This window comes from Choristoneura fumiferana, chromosome 28 (assembly GCF_025370935.1).
Source record: "Choristoneura fumiferana chromosome 28, NRCan_CFum_1, whole genome shotgun sequence".
Classification (NCBI taxonomy): Eukaryota; Metazoa; Arthropoda; class Insecta; order Lepidoptera; family Tortricidae; genus Choristoneura; species Choristoneura fumiferana.
Genome location: NC_133499.1, coordinates 1696840 through 1723672, shown reverse-complemented (window position 1 = coordinate 1723672; position 26833 = coordinate 1696840). Strand labels below are relative to the sequence as shown.

General features: G+C 37.1%; 1 protein-coding gene and 1 long non-coding RNA gene across 4 annotated transcripts in view; one reads left to right on the top strand and one right to left on the bottom strand.

Annotated features, from left to right (window-relative positions):
- Positions 1 to 26833, bottom strand: part of LOC141443957 (fatty acyl-CoA reductase 1) — a 97075-nt gene that overhangs the window by 33832 nt on the left and 36410 nt on the right. The gene's annotated exons all lie outside the window — the stretch shown is intronic.
- Positions 14107 to 19064, top strand: LOC141443958 (uncharacterized). The gene is made up of 2 exons (XR_012453099.1): positions 14107 to 14456; positions 18826 to 19064. It is a non-coding gene; the product is annotated as an uncharacterized lncRNA (long non-coding RNA).

The following is a 26833-nucleotide window of genomic DNA, read 5'->3' as shown; positions in this document are numbered from 1 at the left end:
CAATTAACCTTGGTAAACAAATCTCCTTATTATTTTATTTATATATTTAATGACCACGGACGCTGAGCTAGCCAGACAAATACAAATCCAAAAAGCCCTCTGAGCCGCAGTACCGACGTTTATATAATGTTTTCGCGGTCTTCTCCCTCCAACGATTTCGTAACGGCCACTGCTGCCAACATAACGTCGCGCAATTTTCTCGGTAGATGGCAGCATTGTCGGTGATAGGATGTGACGTCACTTCTTCATAGAAGAGGAGGCTCGGTGAAAACAGTGGCGCCAACATCCGGCCCTCCTGCACTGTGTCTGTCCCCAGGCACACCAACTTCTGAAAGACAACAGTCGTTATAATAATTTTAAAAACCATTTACATTTATCAAGCATTGATAAAATAATTTTGAATACACTTTGCTGATAGAATACCCAGTCAAAGCTTTAGCTTGCACAGTGAGCGAGATTCCCAACTTCAAACCAGCATGCTCAGACTCTTGGTCCACATGATAGCTGAAGCTATCCAGTTTAACCGCTCAACACAATACAAGATAAAGCTCAACTCATTACAAGCTCGAGGTCGAACCTCACTTGTAATGGTCTTTGAGTAACCTAGAAACAACTATAATAGAATTACAATCAAAACCAGAATTACAGTAAATGCCTATGTGTTTCATAAATAGATACCTATCAAACCTTATTTGCTTATTTAACTGCAGTTATGCTGAAACCTGAGTAAATTCATTTGTGTAAACCTTTTAAATAAAATAAGTGTTGCATTGAAGTAAAAATAATTTACATACCAGTTACGCCAACATCCACATCCCAATCAGCTATTCTGATCCAGGGTTTCATATTTTCAACGCAAGTAGTACCTGTGTATTTCTTATTTGAACGTTCACTGCCGGTCATATCAACTACTTGGTATCTGTCTTTTCCAAGGATTTTCGACACTTTGAAAGGTCCTTTGAAAATAGGCAGTAGTTTAGTACTACTACCATTATTGTTTTTGCTAGGCACCTTTATGAGAACCAAGTCCCCAATCTCGTAGTTTTTGGCAGGGCAACGCTTTGCATCAAAACGTTGTTTTTGTTCCATGGCGTTTTTCTGAATCCTTGCATCCATTTCATGTCGAAGTTTGGTGACATCTACGATATCATCATGATCTGGTAACAGTATATCACTTTCCATTCGAAGACGGTACCCAAAAAATGCTTCACTGGGCGTGGCGTTTATCGTTTTCTGTAATGTACTATTAATACCTTGTTGCAATGTCGTTAAGACGTCGTCCCAGTGCGTATAGTCTGTTTCTGCTCCCAGCGAACGTAGTGCTTCAAGTATAGTTTTATTGTAAATTTCTACCTGGCCGTTCGCCCTGGCCATACTGGTGGCAATAGTATGTGCACGTATATTTTTATCATTGCAGTACGATTGAAACGCCTTGGACGTGAAAGCTGATCCCGCATCAGTGATAAGTCTCCTCGGGTTGCCAAATACTTTAAACAAGTTATCTAATACCTTAATAACACACGCGGTACTTGTGTCCTTCACCGCATAAATAAAAACAAATTTCGTAAACGAGTCTACCAATACCAGAATGTGACAGTTTCCTTTTGACGATTTAACAAGCGGACCCACGTGATCAACGTGTAGGGTGTGAAAAGGACGCGCATATTTAGGGATGGGAAACAATTTTCCCTCCTTTTTACCGGTTTTATTTTTGTTGTACAAACACTGCAGGCAATTTTTTATGTATTTAGTAACCACTTTTTTCATTTTTGGAAACCAATATTTACTTTTAATTCTCTCTAATGTTTTTTCTACAGCAAAATGACCGACTTTGTCATGATTGTACATGATCACTTGCCATATACATTTTTTTGGAACTACCCACCTACGACCCAATTCAGTGCGTCGATATACTTTATGCCCAAGAAGTTCGTAATCGTTAAAAACACTCTTATTTTCGTCGGCCTCTCCTGATAATAGAATGTTTTTAATTTTAGTTATGTCTGGGTCCTGTTCTTGAACACTCAAAAGCCAATCAGCCTCAGTTATAGACAAAATAATTTGTTGTTCCGATATTTCGCCTGTAAAAGTTGGATTTCGACTAAGTGCATCAACATGTTGCATTTTATTTCCGGGTCTATGACTTATACTGTAATCGAATTCTTGGGTTAATAGAACCCATCTGGCAATTCGCGGCAAAACTTCTTTTTTTGTTAGTGAGTATCGAACGGCATTACAGTCTGTTACTAATTTAAATTTGTGACCTAATAAATACAACCGAAATTTTTGTAATGATGATACGATCGCTAATAATTCCAATTCAAACGAATGGTAACTTTTTTCTTCGTTAGTTGTTTGTCTGCTATAATAATAAACTGGTCTTTCACCATGTTCATGCACCTGTACTAATATTCCAGCGACGCCCTCTCTACTTGCATCAGTGTATAAAACAGTATCTTTTTCGTGATCAAATATAGCCAAAATTGAGTCTGAAGTTAAAGCATCTTTTAATTGTTTGACGGTAGAATCATGTTCATCCGTCCAATGCCACCGTTGGCCTTTTTTTAAGAGTTTTGTCAAGGGGCTACTTAGAATTGCACAATTTTTAATAAATTTTCGAAAATAGTTAACTAGCCCAAGAAATTGACGAAGCTGATGAACCGTTTTTGGGACTGGGAATTGTTTTATGGCTTCTATTTTCTTTGGTGTAGGCTTTATACCTTCACTACTCACATCATAGCCAAGAAAAGTAATGTCGGTTAATAAAAAGAAGCATTTTTTTAAATTTAATGTCAACCCGTGTTCTTTGAATAATTTTAATACCAACTCCAATGTGTCTAAATTTTCTTCAATACTTTTTGAAACAATGAGGACGTCATCTAAATAGACAATAACATTTTTGAATCTTAAATTGCCCAAAATCGAGTTCATCATGCGTTGGAAAATAGAGGGCCCGTTACATAAGCCGAATGGCATGCGTAAAAATTCGTAGTGACCATCCTCGGTTATAAATGCAGTCTTGTCAACAGAATTTTTATTTACACATATCTGGTAATACCCACTTTTCATATCCAAGCTAGTAAAATATCTACATCCTTTTAACCTATCCAACAAATCTTCTATGCGAGGCATGGGGTATTTTTCTTTAATAGTCACTTTATTTAAGGATCTATAATCGACACAGAGACGTTTTTCGCCTCCTTTTTTATCTACTAGTAAGACAGGACTCGCATAAGCAGATTTACTTTCCTGTATAATATTATTTTCGAGTAATTCATCTATAATTCTACGTAATGATATTCTGTCAGGTTCGGACAACCTGTATGGTCTAGAATGTATTGGTTTCTTAGAATCCAATTCTATGTCCATTTCAAAGTCTTTAATTTTACCTAAGCTATTTAAAGTCGTTGAAATAGTTTCAGGATGTTTATTAAACAATTCTTTTAAGGTACTTTGATATTTGTCAGCTACGTTGAATTTTGTTTCGTTAGACAAGACGGCAGCGATAACCGAGGTTTTATGAAATCTAAGCGTATTTCCTATTCTTATATACATGACAGATGGATCTTCAGTCACATTTCTGCCAATCAGGATATTGCAACCTGACAGGGAATTCATAATATAAAACTTAACGTCTTTAAATTCTATCTCATCAAATGTCAAAGGAGCCGTTACGTATTCGTCTACCAAAATCGTAGACCCACTCGTAAAACCTTGCAGGTGGATAGGATTTGGGAGCTTATATTTGGGGAAGCTAAATTCTTTAACCAAATCCTGAGTTATTATGGAACAGTCACTACCCATGTCAATAAACATTTGTTGCGAAATACCCCCAATACTACCGTTTTTGTAAAATTTATTTTTATTTTCACCCGATGTGACAAACTTTACTTCTTTTTTTAGTTCACCAGATTTTTTTGTTCGACAAAAAGCTTCAGAGTGGCCTTTTTTGCTACAATGGTTACAAATTTCTGTACATTCGTGTTTCTTATGACTACCGCCACAGCCAAAACAACTAATTGGTTTAGTTAGTTTGGCGGGTGGTGTCAATTGGCTATGCATAATAACTTTATTAGGCTGCTCTGATTTTAAACTACCAAGTTCGTGTTTTTTAAATGATAGCTGATTTTGATGCGCTTTGTGTTCAAAAACAGGGGCGGCACTTGAACTGGAGGCGTTATGAAAACGACCGTGAAGAAATGATGCTAACTGATCGCATGATTGTATGTTCCCAGCGTCTACCGATGCACTGAGGTTGGAATCGTTTATGTTTCCTATTATTATGGAAATTACATCTTTGTCGGAAAAATTTAAATTTAGTTTATCGATCTTACATTTCTGTTGGAAATGGAATTCGTAGAGGGACTGTTGAGGGACAGGTCTGCTGTCTATTATGTCCTTCAGAAGGTTAAACATGTTTCGTTTTATTTGAAATGTGTAAGAAATTTTGTCCTTCCATTCCTTCCATTTCCATAAAGCCCACCCACTTTCATTTTTTATAAACGAATCGTACCACATTTTCGCAGTTCCTCTAAATTTATTCACGGCTTGAAAAATAATTATGTGCTCTTTCCAATTAAATGTTTTAGCGTGTAAATCTACAATATTAAGCCAATTGTCTACTCTATCACAAAGGGGGTCAAATTCTGGTATCATGGAATTGAGAGTCATATTGTGGCAACCCGTTACCTGACCATCAACTGATTTTCGTGCTTTCTTTCGAGGCGGTGGCGGAGTGTGACTGCTTGACGTACTGCTTGAAGAACTTGAGGACGACCGTGCACGCTTTCTTGACTTTCTTTTTCGTTCTCGAGCGCGAGACATTCGGCCCATTTTGCAAGCACGAGTTCCAATTTAGCACTTCTGATGTAAGGAATCTGCAAGGTAGAATCACACAAGTAATCAACGCTGTTATTTCAATCATTTATTTTTATACTCACTGAACCTTGACACACTCAATACCAACAATTAACCTTGGTAAACAAATCTCCTTATTATTTTATTTATATATTTAATGACCACGGACGCTGAGCTAGCCAGACAAATACAAATCCAAAAAGCCCTCTGAGCCGCAGTACCCGACGTTTTATATAATGTTTTCGCGGTCTTCTCCCTCCAACGATTTCATAACGGCCACTGCTGCCAACATAAACGTCGCGCAATTTTCTCGGTAGATGGCAGCATTGTCGGTGATAGGATGTGACGTCACTTCTTCATAGACGAGGAGGCTCGGTGGAAACAGTGGCGCCAACATATGAATCTGAACATTAACAACAATTTGTGTAAGACTTNAAAATTAATTATGCCTCAAGATCCCTTAGAGGGTAAGTAAACAGGATAAAAATGTGTGATGAAACTGGTTATAAAACACTTAATTAAAACTGCATTGTGAAGCTGTTATGATATATGATCGAATAGTATTGATGTCAAAATAATGAAAAATATTTAGCATTTAATTATTAGTCTTGGTTTTACTTTTTATGTACTTTAAGTTTAGGCTAATTACATAATAATGTAAATAGATATACTGATATAAATATTTAGTTTCCGTTACTGTAATTACTCGTAGTAACCTGAATAAGGTTAAGGTTAGTAATAAATTTTACCTCTTTATACAGAAATATAATACATACATAAAAACATTTTAGTTTATAATTAGTAGCTGCAATATTTCATTTCAGTTCTCTTATTTCAAAACTATTAAAAGTTTTACCCTTCTTACGGTTGATTTTAGAAAATTACTCACGTAATTTTTAATTTTCATTTTATTTTATGGAATCTAATTTTGATTTTCTAATAAAAAAAACTAAGCTTTCACATTTCTACCCTTCAGCTCTTTGAAGTTTTTTTCTCTTTGAGTTTTTTGTAATCTGTTTTGTCAAATAAATGATGAAAACTAAAATGAATTATTCCTCTTTACAGTCTGAGGTGTGTATAATGTTTTAACATAACTATGTATTAAGATTTATATTTATAAAATGTAACTCTATATGGCTGTCTGTTCTCAAGACCCTTTTAAACAGTTTTTTAATTGTATTTTAAATAACTTTTAGCAATGGGTAAGTTACAAGTAAAAAGTTCATACATAATTTAAAAAAAACTAGTAAATTAATGTTTTTAAAATAAACTAAGAATGAACTAACAAAAATATTCTTATTTTCACTTAGAACACAGTAAGTAAAAAATATTTTAAAAATATCCTGTTAACTACGTAATACTTGACTTTTATAATTATTTATACAAAACAAACTTTTTTAAAAATAGCATAAATAAGAATCAAAAACTGTTGAAAGTTGTGAATTTTAGTTGTAATAAAACACAGATATCTTTTTTAATTATTTCAGTACTACGTAAGTATTCACTTCAAAAAGCTTACTGGAATTTGAAATATAAATTTTAAGAGCTGTTTCACCATCCATTGAGTAGTGTTAACTGACGGTTAGGTGTGATGCCGTCTCATTTTTTGTTCGAATAGACGCAGACGGCATCACACCGTCGGTCAACACTAATCAATGGATGGTGAAACAGCCCCTTAGTGTCTAAAAGTTACAATATTAAGCCGCATTCATTTATTTTCTTTCTTACAAACTAATCCAGATTATTGCAGCCAATGGTTAAACATGTGTTGAACACCCTTGTAAAAGTTTTTCAGTTTTTTTTTTAGGTTTATAAATGTTTATATTCTATTCAATTTTGATCAAAATGTGAAAAGCGGCATTTTAAGGGTTAATTTTCTAAAAGATACCTTTTTTTAATAAAGCTATGTTTTCTTAACAGACTAATGTGAGTATAAGTGTTTTATTGCATAAGAAAAATGCAACTTCGCGGCATTATGTTAGATGGATCTGTATAATAATATGTAAAAATATATTTTAATATGTAAAAATATTTTTTTTGTTAATTTCAGCCTGCGACGGTGATTATTTGAAATTATACAGTTTATTTTAATTTGATTTGCGAATGAAACGTCTATAACATTATAATTATTAAGTATACTTTAATTCTTTATTTTTTCTTTTCAGATAGTACGTACTGACCATTTTATTATTAATTAAAATAAAGCTTTGTTTTTAATAATTGTCCATCTAGTATGTGATCAGTTTTTAATTTGAATTTCCTTTTTTATAGCCTGGTGTAAGTATACGAGAGTATCACAAAGGATACGATAAAATTTAAACAATAAGTTGACCTTTTCCATTTTTTTGTAAAAAAAAGAAAAATAATAAAAAAATCTAGTAAGTAGTAGGAAGTAATACTTGTAGTTAGTACCTACTTAGTGAGATCCGCTGGTAAAAGTACTAGCCAGCTTTTGGGTCCCCAGAAGCGTCAGGGACCTTAAAAAGGATTTCATGTAGGCTGAGCGACCACGACCCTCTCGACAAGCCTCAACAGCAAGCGCCGCAAACTATTCCAATAAGTATGATATGAGGACCTACTTGCCGCTTGAGGATTTGGGCCCGATACTGCAACTGTCACGTAGTAAAACGGTTTTCAAAGTACCGACAGATAAAGTTTGGTTTACTGAAACATAGATTTTATTTGAATAATTTTATTTATTTGCATATCATAAAAATTACAGTAAAAATACGATAGGCGCAAGGGCTGGGGTTTATTTTTAATGTAGGTACTTAACCCTTCTACTTGCCGTTTCGGTGTTCAAAGCAAAGGTCGCCATTTTGTATTAAGTAGGTACCTAGTTTGTACGAGCACGAGGCACAGGGTGAATGTAGTGTCCCACACCAGGGTCCTACAGAGTTTTAACACGAAACTTATTTTACAGTGCATGTGTCTGACCCGAGGACCACTGTCAAATTTTAAAAAGTATGGCAACATACACTTTCCTAAAATAAAGGTAAAGAACTTGATTTACTCCATTTCATAGTAGAAGAGTTTTTCAAGTCATCCATCAATTACCTAATACATTAAGAGCTTGTCGGATGTCGCGCCCGGATTTTAAAGAGACTCAGAGATACCACAGGAGACCGAAGAGCTGGCAGTTTCCTCGCTCAACGCATCAGTCTTGCGATCCAACGGGGAAATGCTGCCAGCATCTTTGGTACCATGCCGCAGGGTCCATTTTTAGATTTATTATAGTTTTAGCTTATTTAATTTTATTGTACCTAATATACCTTTTTTTTAGTTGGACCTGTATTGTTCAATGTTCATAAATAAATAATCATTTTTGCTTAAAATGAAAAAAAATCGGATGTTCCACAATTTTATATGGAGCTATTCACGCGGCGTGAATAACGCCCGCCCGACATCGACAACGATTTTCTATAAATGACTGACATCCGACACGGAACGGATCCGACGCCCAACAAGTGGGAACTAAGGGGTGGGTGGGGCTCTGAGGGAGGGGAGGGGTCAGGACTCGGTTAGGCGTTTTGTGACATAGTAACAAAATAATGAGGGCTATCGCGTATGAATTCGCCACTAGAGGCGCTAGTGTAGCGTGAGGTCTACGAAATGTCTAATCTCATGGTTTTTGGGTGAGCTACGCGGGTTTATTTATAATTAGAATAATTTTATGAATATTTTGCAATATCTGAAATTAATTATGGCAAATATGCGTTCCGGGGCAATGAATGTCTGTGTTTTGAGACAGTTTTGTCTTTCGGAAACCTTTGTCCTGCCTTTTTCCGAACAAAACGGGGACTATGCAACACTGTGGCATGCTCGATATTTTTATGGTACGGTTTTAAGGTGTGTTAAATATGATTTTAATCTAAACTTTGTTTCACGCCTGTAATAACAGACTTTGAAAAGCCATAATTAAAAACCTCACGCAACAGTGCGCCATCTAGTGAGACAAAAAACGATAGCCCTCATTACGATTTTAATAGTAAGTCGGGCGATGGAGTAGGGGTATTAAAATAGTCAAAATGGTGTGTGCCATTGCCATTATGCTAGCCAAATAGCTTTTAAAGGAGTAGCAATAGAAACAAACTAAATTTGACTTTTAATGCCGAAATTGTAGGTTCTAAAACATCTAAAATCATTTGTTAGTTCTTCACCTCAAAAGCATAAATTCCTAGTAGCGGTTCACCGAATGGCATTTCACCTCGATCGTATATTTAATTATAGCGTTATGTCACAATCGCCTATTTTTTTTGTCGCTATAAATTTTAGTCCATTTCAACTCGATCGTGTATGTATTTTAAGTACAAACATCAATTAACGTGTCAAATTAATTAGACTTCTGAGCAAACATCGAGCGCGGCGAAATGCGTCTAGGGTAAAATACTACAGGAAAACAGCAATTTAATTATATTAATGTAAAAAACTACGCGAAAAAATTGCGTCAAGTACATGATTCTATTGAAATTTGGTTAGTTCGAGTGAAATGCGATTCGGTGAATTGCTACAAGGTATTTATGCTTTTTAGGTAAAGAACTAACATGCCTAAAATAGTCTCAGGCTGCTTTGTAAATTGAATAGTTCCGCTATTCGCCGGTAGATGGCGCTGTATCACACTTTTGTGTGATGATGGATAACTTTTTAATAAAATTCTGATAGATTTAGGGCCCTTTTACCACTCATTGATATAATTTATGGAATGGATAAACGTGATGCTCTCTTTTATATAATTTATTTATTTATTTGTATATGTACATATAATTTATGTATCATTCCGTCTGTCTGATTGTTTTGTCCGAAAAAATAAAGAGATTCCATAAATTTTATAAATGAGGGGTAAAACAGGGTCTAAATCTATCAGAATTTAATGACACGAAACGAATGAGTTCTTGAGTGGAGTTCGCGTCTCGGCAAACGTACCTAGTGTAGGACGCCCTCCGGCCAGGTGGAGCGACAATCTGGGAAAGGCTGCTGGCAAAAGCTAGATACGAGCCGAGGACAGCAGGGCTACTACGAAACTCGAAGTTCGTGTCATACCGTCCCTCTCGCTCTCGTATTAAATAGTATAAGTGTCAGAGGGACCGCACGACACGAACTTCGAGTTTCGTAGCAGCCCAGCAGAGCGCAACGGCGCTCATCAGGGGAAGCCTATGTCCAGTAGTAGACTGCTAGTTAGGTTGTTGATGTTGATGATGATATTGGTGATGGTGATGATGATACTGAGGTTGATAATGATGATGATGATGATGAAACGTGTTGTAGGTGACTCCGGAGCGGTACGTGACGGAACCGTCGACACCGCCCAGCACGATATGCCCGCCTTGCGAATGCCCCGAGTGCCCCAAGGATGGCACGGAGTGACACTGCACGCGACTGCGACACTTTAGGAGGACGCGGGGACCCTATGTTTATTTTTAAGTTTCTTAATATGTCAATAAATTTGAAACAAGTTGAAACATAATAATGTCACTTATGTACCCTCGCTGGTTACCGTATGAAGTATGACCCCTAACCCCCAACCTAAGGACCATAAAAATAGTATGAGCAGCGATAACTGCGCGCATCGCGTGCGACGGATTGTATGTACCTGCAGGGCTACTACGAAACTCGCAAATCGAAGTTCGTATCGCACCGTCCCTTTCACTCGCGTATTAAATGACATAAGCGTCAGCGGGACGGCAACATACGAAGTTCGAGTGTTGCACTTCGTGGTATAGGGCCTGTGCCCTTGCCAGCTAGCGTACCGTGGACCCTATGACTACATTTAAACTATGTAGGTAAGTACCTAATCTAATTTAAAGCTGAGCTACAGGGCTACTACGAATCTCGAAACGCGAAGTTCGTGTCGTGCGGTTCCTCTCGCTCTCGTATTAAACAGTATAAGTGTCAGAGGTTGCAGGTGGTAGGACCTTGTGCAAAGTCCGCGCGGATTGCTACCACCATCTTGCTCGCTAATCCTGCCGTGAAGCAACTGTGTTTGCACTGTGGCGTTTCGGCGTGGAGAGTAAGACAGCCGGTGAAATTACTGGCACTTGAGGTATCCCATCTTAGGCCTCTAGGTTGGCAACGCCCCCTGGTGTTGCAGGTGTCTATGGGTGGTGGAGATATCTGTCCATCAGGAGACCAACTTGCTTGTTTGCCGTCCAGTCGAATAAAAAAAAGGGACCGCACGACACGAACTTCGAGTTTCGTAGTAGCCCTGCTGGTGATTGGAAGTGGGACACAATGAGGGTTAATTGACAGGAGAAATATCGCTAGATGGCATTAGTATGACTTTGGACGACCAGATGGCCTAGTGGTTAGAGAACCTGACTACAAAGCTTGAGGTCCCGGGTTCGATTCCCGTGTCGGGGCAGATGTTTGTATGAAAAATACGAATGTTTGTTCTCGGGTCTTGAGTGTTTACTATGTATTTAAGTATGTATATATCTATATAATTATATTAATCCGTTGCTTAGTACCCATAACACAAGCTTTGCTAAACTTTGTTTTCACGCCCGTAATAACAGACTTTGCAAGCCATACTTAAAAACCTCAAGCAACAGTGCGCCATCTAGTGAGACAAAAAACGATAGCCCTCATTGCATGCAAGACCTTAACGTCGAATGGACCTCACGATACTAACGCCATCTAGCGATATTTCTCCTGTCAATTAACCCTATTTAATTTGCAAGATTTTGAACTAAGACACAGTACAGAGAACTAGGACATGAAGTGCTTTGTTATTTTATTTTATTTTCATGGCTTGGAAAGAGGTGCGCTTGCACAAGCAATTAAATATTTTATTGTTTGCTACTTACTCTAAAGACGTAACTATTTTGATAAGGTTTCTAATAATTAGTAAAATGCTAAGAATAAGAAAATTAAAATGTTGCGCAGAAAATAAAAAAAAAGTAATGTAAGTAACTTTAGGGTGTTAAATAATAATAACAATACGTTGAATTTTCACGAAATCCCGAAATTACATGATTATGCTTGGTGAAGCCGCGGGTAAACGCGGGTAAAAATGTCGTGTTGTGTTTGTGTCGTGACATTGTCGTGACTCAAACGTTAAATCGGTTTCATACATTTCATAATGGTTGCGTTCATATTATTATTTATCTGCTGCAGAGTGTTGTGTCGCATCATAAGCTATAAAAAGAGAAAGAGAGACAGAGAGCATCACAACACAACACGACAGATAAATGAGAATGCGGCTTTATTTTGAAGTCCTCGCTTGTTATTTTGCTCAAAACGTAAACGGTAGCATGGGCTTAGCGTCCTTTGCTTTTTTTGTTCAAGTAAAAAAATGCCATGACATTTCGCACCCCAGTACAACACTGTATTATGTCGAAAATTTCAAAATTTACTTTGTATTATTACTGAATAGCCAAAAAATTGCCGCGTAAGTCACGAAGACCGGCGTATTTATATCTACAAAAATGTCCACAGGTGGCGCAGTGACTCTCTATTGGTGAAGACGTGCTGCCGGAATTATTCCGCGAACACAAAATTATTTCCAGTTGCGACTTGTCTGCCTTAGGATCGACACGTAAAGCCTTCTGCAACAGTGAATTATTTCGTAATAATATGTGTTGTTGGTTGTACTACGAAAATTACTCCGAGTTATTTAGCTTTAATTCAGTGTTCGTGAATGTGCTTAAACAAACGTGTTTGATACTATTTCGAAATAGTTCTGTATTGTTGACGAAGGTAAGTAAGATTTTTGTATTATTTCAAAATGCTTCTGTATTGTTCCTAAAAGCTGAAAATCAATTAAATGATACACTATTGATGGTATATATAATTAATGCTCTATTTTGTTGAAACCTCATAATATACTATGTTTTTACCCTTAAAACTCTAATTAACATTATAAATTAAAATAAATGTATTAACAATTCATTTAGTTACTATATTTTAAGAAGATATTTTTTTATTTTTTAGATAATGCACTATTGTTGAATGAATTATTTTTGCTATTTATTTTTGGCAGATGAAGCGGGGTTGCGGTCTTATGTTGCTTGAAAAGGCATTGGAAGGGACCGCAGAAGAATCCAGACACTCTGTTCAACAATGGAGCGTGGAAAAAAGTGTCGAAAATACAAGTGTTGCATCATCAACAACGAGCCGTCAGTGGTGACAGCACCAGCCGTTGAGTTTCAGATAGGGAGGTACCTGTTCCTGTTTTATCTGATCAGAGTGAAGAGAAGATTAGATTATAAGCTAAACAAATATTATCTCGCCCGCTTGTAATACCTCGAGCTCCTCAACAACTTCCAGTTCATTATCGTCAAGCTCCAGCAGCTCAAGTGAATCATCTAATGATGAATCCAATAGACCAGGTTCTTTAGTTTGCAATTCGGAAATCATATCAGGTTACAATAACCCCAGCACAAACTTTTATGCTATATGCTCACGAATGTAAAGATCCTGCAAGTAAAAGTTGTACATGTCCGGACATAGCTTTTACTAGCAAAATAAAATACTTAGGAATTATAATTGACGAATCGCTCTCTTTTAAATACCATGTCGAAGCTCTATGCAGTAGAGTTCGAAAGTTGATATTATTTATTTAAAAAAAATTACGCTCAATTGCGAATACTCACACAATCAAGCTTTGCTTTGCGTTGTGTCAAAATGTATTACTCCATGGGGGGGGGGGGGGGGGCTTGGTAAAACGTCACTACTAAGCCTAGAAGAGCCAGAGAGCGGTTTTACGTTTCGTCCCTATCGATATCCCACTCCTATATAAATCATGTGAAGTTCTAATAGTCAGTAACAACACCAAAATGCGCATTTTTCTTCGTCTTTTTTTCGTTTTTTTAGGTCCACTTCTTTATAATGAATGAATGAATGCGTGGCTAGACTTTTATTCGTTAAGTTATGTTAAGTGTAAGAAAAAAACTCCAAGGTGCACTAGAATACAGGAAAATCATACGTTAGAAAAATTATATTTTTTGGTACTTGAAGTTTAACATATTACGTTTTTGATGAGTGTTTGTTTTATTTAAAAAAAGGGTTTTTATTTAATAATAAATGTGCATCATTTGAGTCAAGTTTTGTCTTTTATTTCTCTTTCAATAGATACATTTCTGGAACCAAAACAAATGGGTCGTTATTGTGTAATGATCTGAAAAAAAAAACAATAGCACATCAGTGCATTATTTCAGAATTAATCAGTATAAATCGCGTACTCGAAATATTTTTTATTATTTCGTTCTATCACTCTGCAACAGTGAATTAAGTCAAAATATGCATTATAGTTCAGCACCTCGTCCTCATGATCCAGAAAACTTGTAGTCGTATATTCTTACGCTACTACGTTACCACAATATTTTAAAGTAAATACAGGAAAAAACGCCTCCTCTCTGTCATCCTCGTACGGCTTCCTGTTCCGTCTTTGATCGCCGCCATTGTATTTTTTTGTGCGAAAGCGTTACCATATTCGTCGCTCGTTTTATATATTTTGAATAATTACTAGCCAAAATGAACAAAAGGAAAATATACACAAAAGCAGATTTATTGTTTAAAATTAGAAAATTAGGAAAATTGGTGCAATATGCTTCGGAGTCTAACTCGGATTCTGATGATGATGAAACACGTGCAGTGTGCACGTAAGTTTTATAAACAACCATCAACCTTATCAAATTTTCAGATACCTAACAGGTTAAATTGAAGAATTCATCGAGAAACTGTACACCATCCGATGAAATACCACTAAGTCAATACCTATCTTATTAGAGGTTAGATTTTTTCGAGTTCAGAATATTCACGAGAGGTTTATCAGCAACTCACAGCATGTCTTATGCATTTCTTCGAGTCCAGAGCATGCACGGGAGGCATGCCAGTGGCCGATTTTGTTGTGATTATCACGACAATTGCATGTTTGCTGTGCCGAGAGTATTCACGAGAGGCTTACCGGTGGCACGTTATGCACATGCACGTATACACAATAGTCCCGAGTATTCACGAGAGGTCTACCGTGTGGACGTTATATATTGTGTATACTGGAAGGCTGACAAATATGCTCATTGCATTTACAGCGACAGACCCAGAAGATCTAAGGGAGATTGGGATGATGGTGGAAGAAGTATCTTTAGAAAAATTCAGAAAGGGGGGGCGCCAGCTATGGTGAGAAAACGGAAGATGTGCCCCGAGGAAGTGAACCTCTCTCCGAGTCTGTTATGAAAATTTTGGGTCCGAAAATTGAAAATCTGTTCTCTGATGAGCTTGCATTAGATGGGGAAAACATCCTGTAAACTGGTTTGTCAAAGGACACCATTCAGTGCAAATATGGTTAATTGTCCATTACCCCGCCTAGAATGTTGAAACTAAAGCTAAAGTCTTGGACAATGCTTCAAAACGATATTTCAATATAGTTGAAGAACAGAAACAGCTGACAACTAAGTGTGGGACTGGCAATGACAAATGTCATTAAGGAAATTCCAAACACTATTAAAATTTTAGAATATCTAAGTTGTTCAGCACACTTACTTTGCTACATGCACTATGAAATACCTATCCAAGAGTTGATGAAACATCCTTGTGTCTAGACTTAACAATTATGTGAAAGATTTGATATGGACAACAGTCTTATTGAAGGTCTCCTGTTTGGCAATAATTTTACAATTAAAAAAATAATAATAATAATATAGCCAGTCTGCTAAGAAATGTCTTGACAGAGTTTGAAGCCCACCATGCCCAGTAAAGGCCAAAGGATAAACCAAAACATAATTGTAACAAAGTTCCACTCCGGTCACCAGCAGCAGCAGCAGCTTGCCCGAGGACAAGAGCAACTTCCAGAGACATCAGCCCAAGAGCAGCGTCCGGCTAGCAGTAAGCATCCTCCACAGCGCAGGCAATGAATGTCAACCAGGCAGGTCAGGTAGACTCCAATACTATCTAGACAGATGGGAGCAAATCACTACAGACTCAGTTATTTTAGACTGAATTTCTGGTTATAAAATACATAGTCTTTGGTGACCACCCGTTTCAATCCTCCATTCTGAAAAACAATAGTTTCTCAGTTTCAAGGTGCTGATTTGTCAAATAAAATTAACTAAATACTTGATAATGGTGCTATCAAAGAATGTTTACATAGTAATAAATAATTTTTGACAAGCTTTTTTCTTATCATAAAGCCTAATGGCACCTAACAAGCGTTTCCTATACTTGAAACAGTTAAACAAACCCATAACACCTAAATTAGAGGATAATAATAGGACAGAGCTGTCAAATTTATGAACAAACATTGCTTTATTTTATAGCAACAGTAGACTGGAAAACGTCTACTTCTTACTGCCGGTATATGAATCTGAATTATATAACCGGTATAAGAACCAGTGGTAGATTTTTGTTTTGACATTCATAAGTGCTTGTTATAGCCTAAATTGAATAAAGATATTTTGACTTTGACTTATATGTAATTCATTGTTATATATGTAATGTGCGTGTTATATTTTCTTTTCAAAGAAAAGTTATACAAATTCCAGTGCCTCCCATTTGGTCTCAACTCAATACAGCTCCATGGTTGCCTTTACAAAACTTATGAAACCGGTTATCCACTGCCTTTGGTCCAAAGGCTTATTAACAGCAATATATTTTATGACATACTGTATATAGGAAATGATGCAGAAAGTTGTCAAAATAAAATAACTAAATGTCAATTAATTAAGCAACCATCCTTCATGAGTTGTTTGTTGCCATAACATACATTTCTAGGTTTTGTACCAAATTTTAGAAATATGACAAGTACTTACTTAATTTTCTAAAAGAAAAAGAATTTCAATTTTTTCGATTTATGACCATGTTGTTAAATTAATAAAGAAATATAGTTGCAAAATTAGTGAATTTGCTAAGTTCATAGGTATTTTGGTATCATCTTACCCAGCAGTACCTAAAATGTGCCTGGCTCCATACTAAATTTCTTGAATCTTTTAAAACACTGGCCTTAGTTAATAGTAGAAAGAATTTCAATGCAACCCTAGATGTTAATTAACAAATAAATGATGATTTTTTGGTGAAAGCATAATATTCAACGTAGTTGTCTAAAAATAAAGTTTTTGTTATAAACTTGAAATATATTCTGATGCTATCATGCTAGTGGCTCTGGCTGGGGACCTGTTGTCCTGAATTCAATTATGGTAATTTTAATCACTAGGAATTACTAGCAGCCTATTTGGATTGAATTTTCTTGCATTGGATCTGTACAACTGTGAAATTATTTTGCAAATAAGTAATACTACTGCAATAGCATATATAAATAAATTTGGAGGCACACAACATCCACGCTTATATGCGGTTTGCTCGAGAGATCTGGCAATTCTGTGAGATGAAAGGGTTTTTGGTTTATGCTTCAGATGTACAATCGGAGAACAATATTGCAGACAAAGCCTCACAAATTAAAAACTTAGACTGGGTGTGAGCTATCTTTCTCTTTCTTCAGAACAATAACTAAAATATTTGAAAAACCAGAAATACACCTATTTGCTTGTTGAGCAAATAATAAATTGTGTTAATTTGTGTCATGGTTTCCTGACCCTGGTGCTTGGGCTTGTGATACCTATACTATAAAATGGAACCAATTTTTTCTATGCCTTCTCTACCTTTTTTCTATAATGCTGTTTTACAAAATAAAAAAAAAAAAGTATATAATATAGGTAATATATTATATTTATTTGAAAATATCAGAACAGAGGCATAGTAATTGTCCCAGATTGGCCCACCCAACCCTGTTTCAAATAATTTCAGTCTATGGTAGAGGGGAATTGTTAGTATCACCTTTCAGGGTGCACCCTCCCCTCCACAAGCAGCTCATATTGAAGCTGCAATATTGTCCTGCAAGCACTCACTAAGAGAGGCACAAGTAAGTCTTCAATGGATATTATGTTGGCATCAGCCACTAAAGGCATGATGAGACAACATTTATTATATAGTATAACCATTGGATTAAGTTTTGTAACAAACACAACTTTAATCTATTAGATGCATCTATTTAAAATGTAATAGCTTACCTTGTAATACCTTAAAGTTTAAAGAAGGCTTGACTTATACCTCTCTTAACTGATCTGTATAGATCTGTATCTCACTAATTTTACTCACAGTTAAAAAAAAAAAAAAAAAATAGAGATTTTTTGTAGGGATATTTAACTTAAACCCAATGTTCCAAAATACTCTGAAACATGGAACCCTAAAATTGTACTTAAACATCTGAATAATACTATATGTGTTCTCTAATGAAACATTAAACTTAAAAACTAAAAAATGTGTCACTTTTCTAGCAATTGTTAGAACACAAAGTGCAGACATTATCCTTGATTAAGTTAGATAATATTTTTTAACATGAGAATATTAAAAGTATTCTAGATCATATAATATCTTGGCCAAGACAAAAAACCGACTTGTGTTATTGTTGCTTTATTTTAACGAAAATTTAAATATCTAAATAAATAAATCTGTTTGGCTGTATTGAAAGTGTTGATTATGTTAACACCTTCTCTGCACACAGCACGCGACACGCGGCGACTTTATTTGCGGTCAAAGAGAGTGTTAACATCAAAACTATTAGAAAGATGGTAGGCTGGACCAGTGGGTCAAATATGTTTGCTAAACATTACAACAGACCACTGGTCCAGGATGCATCTTCTTTCTGGAGAGCTATATGTAGTTCACACTTAAGATTATAAGTTTATGTTAATAGTAACACAAGACATACTCTTGTTATTGTTTATTAAGCTAAGGTAGCTTATTTTTAGTTTTATATTTGAGAAGAAATTGTTTCTTTGAAAATTTTAACATTAAATGTTAAATATTTCACTAATCACAACTGTTTGCTTTAAACATCTACAAGTTTTCTGGATCATGAGGACGAGGTGCTGAACTATAATTATAAGATCAGTCGAACTTACCTAAGTGAAGGCTGATCATAATTATGGGAAGCACCTCGTCCGAAATGATCCAGTCCCTCCCTAACCCATATCTTAGTTTATTTCAGATTCAATAAAAATAAAGGCCCTGAATGGTTGTGATTAAGAGCTTTAAAGGAATGGCGGCGATCAAAGACGGAACAGGAAGCCGTACGAGGATGACAGAGAGGAGGCGTTTTTTCCTGTATTTACTTTAAAATATTGTGGTAACGTAGTAGCGTAAGAATATACGACTACAAGTTTTCTGGATCATTTCGGACGAGGTGCTTCCCATAATTATGATCAGCCTTCACTTAGGTAAGTTCGACTGATCTTATAATTATATTGCTTTATCTACGTAGTTAGAATCATCTGAACTATTGTAAACAGATACGCATTGAATTCTACACATGCAACGTTCAGGACACTTTCGCTATAACTTTGAATAACATGGATAACGGTTTTTCGTCGATTCTGAAAAATGAGCTATTTTGACTTAGTGCAGTGTTGTACTGGGGGTGCGATTTGACATCATGACATTTGTTTGACAATTTTGCCAATGTTTTTATCGTGGTTTCCTCAGGTTCACTATGTGAGAAGTCTATTAACAAACCAAAATAATAATTATTGTATTTATTTTGCTCATAGTAACCTAAAACTTAAGTTCTCAACATACTGTTAATAGTTTGACGGGCAACGGTCCAGTCAGTCATAAAACGTGCGAAGTATCCGTGTGTGAAAAATTACCATAGTACAGCATTACTTTTATTACATCCTTATGGACTGATTTGTTTTTTATTTTGCAATACATAGGTCATTGCTACGTACTAGATTATTATCCATGTGTTAAATATTAGGAAATATCCGGCCTATTACGCTTACTACATCGAGTATGTGTTGCCTAGTGCATTCATAATTCACCTTCGTGTATACATCCCACTGCTGTAGACTGTAGGTAGTTCCTACGCGGGCCCAGTGCGGATTGAGAACTTCACACGCCATTTGCTTCTCTATTTGAGTACATTCCGTCAATGGGGTCTGAGCAGTCGTCAGTGCCGCGGCAGAAGGCCCAGCGGGCGCCGCCGGTGCGCCGCGGGCATACCATAGCAGTCAGCAATGTACCAGGTCAGTCAAGCCCGTAATACTAGTACTTCACGTGGCATGTTTGTTGTAATATTTCTGGGAGTGAAAAAGATGCCTTTGGTGAAAGAGACAACCCGATTGCCTATATTTTCAGTAGCGGCGGTAGGGTAGGGCGCGGTGGGGCGGCCGCCCACAGCGCCGGACTTAAAGGGGCAGTTGAAGCCTATAGCAGTATACCTTCTAGAAAATACCCGAAAGTTAGGGGTGCCGTGGACTCTCGCCCGGGGCGCTGGAAGTGCTAAAATCGGCACTGTATATTTTTTCATCACAGTGGGCAGTATGATTGCAAAGAGATGTAGTGAATAAAGGTCGGGGAGAAAGACCAAAGATGTGTGCGAGTAAAGACATAGATTTTACCATCAGTAAAAGTAACCAAGCAGTAATACCATCCAGTTTTAGGTTTCCTTTCTTTTCCTCCTAAATCAAAATATTATATACGTAAACCAAACATCATGCCCAGCAGGCAGGTCTCTGTGAGGCCCTTTGTTCTTCGTGAATAGTATGTGATGGCTTATCCAGTATTGGAATGTGAGATGTGCTGCGACTGGCCATCCTCACAGGGACCAGTCTGAAAAGCAGCGCCGGGAAATTAAGCCCAGCATATGTTGAGACTGGGGACCCATTGTCCAAACTTTTTATTTTTCTCCCACATTTTTTTATTTTTATAACAATGTGTAATTTTAAGTTGTGGCAATAAAGGATTTTTTTTTTAATATATAGCTAAAAAAATCTATATATTTTTTAAAATTTTGTTGGGTTGTTGCGCGATTGCCCTGTTCACCACCCACTAAGGCTGTTGTTGATCATGCCTCATGTGGTCCTCACATCTACATTGGTAAAATACATCATGCTATAACAGCAAGGGTGAAAGCCATATAAAAATACTGTTTAAAAGATAATCAAGAATTAAAACAATTACGTAATTATGTGCAAAACATTTAATCTAGTATTCTACCGAAGATCATGTGTCCATACTCAACCTAAAGTTGACTGGCAGTGTCTTATCCAACCTCGACATTGACATTGGCAGAATCATCGCATTGTTTGATGGAGCCATTATAATCCCAATTGTCTACAATATACCAGGTAGTTTCTATCAATGAACTTTGTCGAAGTTAATTGAATTCAAGAAAGATACATGGTGTATATGATTTTAATCTAGTCTTGTGTATAGAATCGCGGAGAGTGGAGCCTTCTGCCAGCGGCAACAACTCTCCAGGAGCCAGTGTGTGCTCCGACTCCGAGTTACCATACATATCTTACACTGTGGACAGGCCCATCGGAGGTAGGTGGAACTGATTTAATCTTATTACAAGCTTTTATTACATATTAATTTAGTTTCACCTGTCCTGTTGTCTGTATGTCTGTACTGTAGTCAAATCTTGTAAGCTAAATTCGACCAACTTCCAGTAGTCGGATTCACTTGAAATTTGGCATACTTATGTAAATTGCATGACAATACAATAATCTGGTAGTGACATCCTGGTAGCCCGGCCATTGACTTGAAATTTGGTATGCTAATGTAGTTTGGGTGACAATGCAAATAAAGTCGACAAAAAGTACAGCCAGCAAAAAAGCTTGTATGAAAAATGATTTTTTTACCAAAAACTTATATAACTACAGTTTAACTTCACTAGTTTCACTAGTTGTTTAGTAGCTTTGCATACCTTAAATATTAGTATAATAACTCACTACAAGGGGTGTTCCACATATAAGTTGCCTGAAGACTGCAATGCACTGGTCCAATTTCACAACTACCCACATTTGTAAGCGTTCACGAAACTACCTACATTGTCCATATATATCATGCCTCCCCCACAAGAGAGTTCACTCACTAATTCTTTTAGTTCTTAAACACTTAAAGTCGAAGCACTGACATTCACTAATTTACACTAATTTTCTCTAAATTACCCTAATATTTCCTAACATTACTTATTAATATCATGCATGCTTGGTGGTTGTGACTAATAACTTTCACTATCCTCTTCTGTCACTCCTGAAGTCTCCCATTTACTATCACCATCATCTATTGCCTGTCTTTTGAATTCTGGTGACTCTGGTGATTTCAATGGCGAAAATGCCCGTGGTCTTTTCTGACTAGTGACAGTTGGGTTACTTTGTGGACTTTGGTGGATCACAATGTCCTGCGGTCCTGATACTCCAATTATTTTTGCCCAGTGGCGAGGAGAAGGAATTTCGATTTTACTATCATTCTTGACACTGGATTCTCTTGGCAACTCCTTTGATCCTTCTCCCTCCCCGCAGCTGAGCATCTGGTTAATGTGCCTCATCCATAGTTTATCATTCCACTTTACCAGATATCTGCAAGTGCCAATCCTTTTCTCTATCACACCTTTGAGCCAACGAGTTCCTGTGTTGTAATTTTTTATGTATACAGCCTGTCCTACGTTAAATTCTCTAAGTTTTTTATTCATGTTTTTGTCTATCTCCGCCTCTCTTTCTTCGTATTTAAAAGAAAGTGGGTTTAAATTATCAAATTTTGTTCTAAAATGTCTATTATTTAAGAGTTCGGCTGGAGTTTTTTCATTTACACTGTTAGGTGTAGTCCGTAACCCATATAACAAGGTGGATAATCTTTCATCCCAGGTTCCCGTTGTTAGCTTCCGTAGCTTTGACTTAATGGTCTGCACTGTTCTCTCGGCTTGGCCATTACTGGCTGGATGATATGGAGCAGTTAACACTTGCCTGATGTCTACAGAGTCTAAATATCTTCGGAATTCTTCCGAAGTAAAGCTCCTGCCATTGTCACTTACAATAGTATCCGGAAGTCCTTGTTCAGAAAATATTTGCCTTAATATCTTGATTAATGTTGTACTGCTCATATCTGGTACAATCTTTACTTCTGGCCATTTAGAGAATGAGTCAATTAATATAAGAAACGTCTTCCCTTGAAATGGTCCAGCGTAGTCTACATGGAGTCTGGACCATGCTTTATTCGGCCTTATCCATTGATGAACCACTTTAGGTGGCATATTTCTATTTTCTGCGCACGTGTTACAGGTTTTTACTACCTCTTCTATATTTTTATCAATTGCAGGCCACCAAAAATAACTCCTAGCCATCGCTTTCGTAATAACTATGCCATCGTGGTTCCTGTGTAACTCTTCTATTACCTTAGACCTCATTATTTCTGGAATAACCACTCTGTTCCCCCATAATATACAATCCTTGTACACCGAAAGTTCGTCCTTTTTTTGATAAAATACCTTATATTCAGTATCTGTTTTAGATGGCCATCCATTTCGAATCCAAAACAACACTTTACTCAATAGTTTGTCTTTCCTCGTTAACCTCGCTACCTCAATTGCAGAAAACTCTAGTTCTACAGGTGTCTCTTCTATCAGTAATACCCCTGAAAATTCTTCCTCAGTTGTCTCTTCATGAGTCGGCCAACGGCTAAGGCATCAGCGTTTCCGATATTTTTACCTTCAACATACTTTATGACATAGTCATATGAATTTAACAGAAGTGCCCACCTTAACATTCTAGGAGATATAATATTTGGTATTGGCTTTTTTGGGTCAAATATTCCTAGCAAAGGCTTGTGGTCCGTCTTGATAGTAATTTTTCTACCACATATGAATTGATGGAACTTCTTCAAACCGAAAACAATCGCTGCTGCTTCCTTGTCGATCTGTGCGTAATTCCTTTCATGTGCGTTCATAGTTCTCGATGCGAACATTACGGGTCTAATGCTGCCGTCACTCATTTCATGTTCCAGTACCGCTCCCAGGCCGTATTGTGAAGCGTCACACGAAATAATTAGTTTCTTATTTACATCGTAATGTACTAGGGTATCTTTACTCGAAATCATTTTCCTTAAAACTTCAAAAGTTTCTTGATGTTTTTTATCCCATTTCCACTTTACATCTTTATTCAAAAGCCTGTATAATGGTTCCGCTATCGAAGCCTTATGTGGTAAAAATCGGTCGTAAAAATTTAATAGACCTAAAAACGCTTGAAGCTCCTTTACATTGCGAGGGGCAGGTGTTTCTTCAATAGCACGAATCTTTTCTTCAGACGGGTGAATACCACATTCATCGATAACAAATCCCAGAAACTGAATACTGTCAGCCGCAAATCTACACTTCTTTTTATTTAACCGTAATCCAGCTTTCTGTAACCTATCGAGCACCTCCTCGAGCCTCATGTTGTGTTCCTTGACTCCCCTGCCGGTAACGACAATATCGTCTAGTAGGACCGCTACGCCAGGAATGCCAGCCAGCAGTGATGACATTAGTCTTTGGAATATCCCTGGACATGCTTTTACTCCAAACGGAAGCCTTTTCATCTTGTATAACCCTTTTGGTGTATTGATTGTCAAAAGATTCGCTGTCTCTTCATCCACTGTGACCTGTGTATAAGCTCGTTCCAAATCTATCTTAGTAAATATAACTCCACCCTGTAGTTCTGCAAATGCCTCGCTTAGAGTAGGGAGTGGGTATGTGTCTGTAACTGTCACGGCATTTACTGTGGATCTGTAATCCCCACAAAGCCGCACACTGCCATCCTGCTTCAACACAGGCACTATTGGCGTTGCCCACTCAGAGTGTGAGGTAGCCTCCAAAACTCCTTCTGACTCCAATCTATCAATCTCTTTAAAAATTCGCTCCTTCAAAGCGAAAGGCACGGGTCTACTCTTAAAAAAAATTGGTTTTGACCCTTCTTGAGGCCTAATACTTACTACTGGGCCAGTATACTTACCTAACCCTTCATGAAAAACTTTGCTGTATTTCTTCACTATATCTTTTAAATCCGTATCTAAACTTTGTTTATCCAATATGACATTGTATACCCCTTGTAGCTGGATATCTAACTCTGTAAACCAGTTGCGGCCAATTAAACTTGGGCCATTCCCTTTAGCAACCAAAACCGGTAATTCTTTTTTTTTGCTTTTATATTGTACTAACACTCTGGCACTCCCTAATAAACATAGCTTATTATCTGTCCATGTCTTTAATGCAACCTCAGCCTCTTCCCATTTGGGCAACGAACCAGGCCATATCCGCCCAGCAGTCCGTTCGCTTATCAGGGTGAAGGCACAACCAGAGTCAACCTCCATATCTGTTAGTACCTCATTGAGCATAATCTTGACCATATACGCGGGCACCGATGTATTTTGTCTCATACTGTTGATAGACAGCTCTTCATATATTCCATTAAAATTCGATTTTGGTATGTTTTCGTCCTTACTTTTCATTAAACAAACTGCTTCAAGGTGTCCTGTTTTCCCACAGTGATTGCACTTTGACCATCGGAACCTGCATGCTCCTTTGTGTGGCCTCCCACATCGGAAACAAGTAAATCGCTCAAACTGCTTCTCCACTTTTTTACTCATGACTTTATTCACTTCCATGGGAACTTCGACATCACCACTGGTCCTACCTGAAGAAGTTGTAGCGATAAAAGTTGAATCAATACCCGCAGCCTCATGAGCGAGTGCAATTTCACACGCTTGTTCAAAAGTATCCAATTTACTGGTTTGTAACAACCGTTTTTGTATTTCCTTGTCTCTTATTCCACATACTAAGCGATCTCTTAATGTCCTGTCTAAATCTTTAAAGTTACAATCTATGCTCAATTTCCTTAGTTGGGCTATATAATCCCTCATTTTTTCCCCCTCTTCTTGATGCCTGGTATGGAATTTATAAGATTGTATGATTTCATTAGGCTTTGGGTGGAAATGATCATTTAATTTTGTTATAATTGTGTTAAAGCTAATCTCACCAATGTCCGTCGGAGATATTAGTGCAATAATTAAATCAAATAAGTCAGGCCGCATACAGCCAAAAGATTTGCCTTTTTCTTTGCATCTTCTTCAATTTCACTTGCTTTTAGACAAAAAATAAACCTATCTTTTGTAGTTTTTCCAGCATCCATGCGCCACATCAAACTCCCAAATTTAATACCCATTCTTTACCAATTTCACACTTAACACTATCACTACAGTTTTTTACACTATTGTTCACGCAAATACCTAGATTATCTCGTCGCCACTATAATAACTCACTACAAGGGGTGTTCCACATATAAGTTGCCTGAAGACTGCAATGCACTGGTCCAATTTCACAACTACCCACATTGTAAGGGTTCACGAAACTACCTACATTATCCATATATATCAATTAGATCAAATTCTCTCCTTCCAATTCATCCTTAGATGTACATAGATTTTATCAAGTTCCCATGGGTATTCCTAAAGATCACATTAAAAAATGTTGTTTATAAAATACCTGCACTAAGTTTCATCACAATCCATGTTAGATGATAGATGTAATGTTTATTAGAAATAAATAAATAAATAAATGTTTTAACTGATGATGCATTGAGTCTTCCGATAAGGCTGGCATGGTCACACAGGTGGACTTAATGGTGATTTTGAACGGCGAGGCGAAACGAGACGAGACGAGACGAGAATTGAAATTTGTATGCAATCTCGCGCGCCTTGCCGCGAGCCGCCGCGGGCCATCGCGGGCGCCGTCATATAAATTTCAATTCTCGTCTCGCCTCGTCTCGTCTCGCCTCGCTGGTTGTAAATCACCTTAAGCCTCGCAAAAAAATAGGATAAAAAATTTGATGATGATGATGATGATGATCCGACCGATTCCGGCCGTGTCAGTACTTAATCACGAAAAACTTTTTCACGAAATACTTTATCACGAATAGACTTTATCACGAAAAGATCAATCACGAAAACTGTTCAAGAAAACTTCATCACGAAACATAATCAGACTTTCATGGCGACCATCGACTCCTAATTGTTATAATTATTTGCACGTTAAAGGGCCCACTCGGTTTAATAGGAACTGTGGCCTGAACTGCCCCTGACATGACTGACCTTTCTAATCTTTCATCCAGATTCCCAAAGGCATCGCTGAAAGAAACCAAGGTCAGAGCTCGAAGAAGTCCCTGCTCCAGCGACG